Below are 1,733 nucleotides of genomic sequence, written 5' to 3'. Positions count from 1 at the left end.
CGGCTCCGGACTCTGGGTGTGGGCGCATCCGTGCCTTTCCCGAGGGAGGGGCCGCGTTCCGCGGGAGAGGGCTGAGCGGCCTGAGTGAGCGCGGGGAGAGCCGAGGCTGGGGTTGGAGCCATGGCAGGCCCGGTGTCCCCTTGGGGGCGATGGGACCCTGGCCGAGGCCGTCACGGTTTCTACGCGGCTTTTCCTCCTCCCAGCAAAAAGCCGCTGTGTCTGTTACAAGGTATGAAAGACAACACACTGAGGAGTGAGGTTAGGTCTCGGGCCTCCAGGAGCTCCGCTGTCGACGACACAGGGTCGTGTGCGTTACGCCACGTGCGTCAGAAAGGTAGAAGCAGAACGAGTAACGTTAACGCGGTGCTTGCGGTTCCCGTAAAGCTGTGTGAGAGCGCGCACCTCAGCACACTGCTCGAGGAGGGGATCCTGTGATGAACCCCATTTCATAGATGAGGAAACTGAGGCACGGAGAGATTCCGTCATCTAAGGTCTCAGGTCCCCGTGGCAGAGCTGGGTTTCACTGTTCCCAGAGCGGTGGTGGCCACGAGGCGATGGGCCTCCCTGCACGCGGGCGGAGAACGGAGGAGGCGATGGCCCCCACCACCTGAGGCCTCTTCCTTTCCAAATCGAGTAGAGTATGCCCGGTGCCAAGCTGGCCTTTCTGACGTGTCCAGCTCCGTGGCGTTAAGCACGCTCACGCCGTCGTGCCAGCGTCGCCACCGTCCATCTCCGGACCTTTCCTTTTCCCAGTGCAACTGCCTCATGCCTGTCGTTCTGTGACGGCCCCATTTCACGTGGCACCGTTTTCAGGGTTGGCTCCTTTAAAACAGCCCTATAATCTGAAAAGGCAAGACACCCAGACCTGTTTTTGACGGCCGGAGAGTCGATTGAAGGGGACTTTGCATTTTTTTCTTCTGACGCTGCTGCGTCCGAATTTAACCGATGGAGCCACAGAGAGCAGAGGGGGGGCTGCTGGTCACGCAGGACGCGGTGGGGGAAGTGCACAAGTCCGCGTGGGCGTGGCCAGAGGCGCTGGTGGACAGCGCGGCTGTGTGGGCGCCTTGCAGTTAGTGACCTACGTGCTGCCCTAGTCTGTTCCCCAGCCTCCAAAACAGATCAAAAAGGTCTTCTAAGTTTCTTCAACTTTAGAGCTCACGCCGTCGTGCCAGCGTCGCACCGTCCCATCTCCGGACCTTTCCTTTTCCCAGTGCAACTGCCTCATGCCTGTCGTTCTGTGACGGCCCCATTTCACGTGGCACCGTTTTCAGGGTTGGCTCCTTTAAAACAGCCCTATAATCTGAAAAGGCAAGACACCCAGACCTGTTTTTGACGGCCGGAGAGTCGATTGAAGGGCAGAGGACTTTGCATTTTTTTCTTCTGACGCTGCTGCATCCGAATTTAACCGACGGAGCCACAGAGAGCAGAGCGGGGGCTGCTGGTCACGCAGGACGAGGTGGGGGAAGTGCACGAGTCCGCGTGGGCGTGGCCAGAGGCGCTGGTGGGCAGCGCGACTGTGTGGGCGCCTTGCAGTTAGTGACCTACGTGCTGCCCTAGTCTGTTCCCCAGCCTCCAAAACAGATCAAAAAGGTCTTCTAAGTTTCTTCAACTTTAGGAATCGCCCAGGGGATTCACGAATTCCCCCGTCTAGATGTGAGGTGTCCACCATCAGTGTTTCCTGGGGGCCTGTCCTCTGGGCGGGGCCTCTGCCGTCCTTGGGCGGCATCTGTCGT

The 1,733-nt window shown here is 59.4% G+C and overlaps 1 protein-coding gene across 1 annotated transcript in view; it reads left to right on the top strand.

The window, feature by feature from the left end:
* Positions 1–1,733, top strand: part of IDH3A (isocitrate dehydrogenase 3 (NAD+) alpha) — a gene marked incomplete at its 5' end in the record, with an annotated part of 13,786 nt that overhangs the window by 10,601 nt on the left and 1,452 nt on the right. The window lies entirely within an intron of this gene.

This window comes from Myotis davidii, unplaced genomic scaffold (assembly GCF_000327345.1).
Source record: "Myotis davidii unplaced genomic scaffold, ASM32734v1 scaffold1622, whole genome shotgun sequence".
Classification (NCBI taxonomy): Eukaryota; Metazoa; Chordata; class Mammalia; order Chiroptera; family Vespertilionidae; genus Myotis; species Myotis davidii.
This window is presented reverse-complemented; position numbering and strand designations above follow the sequence as displayed.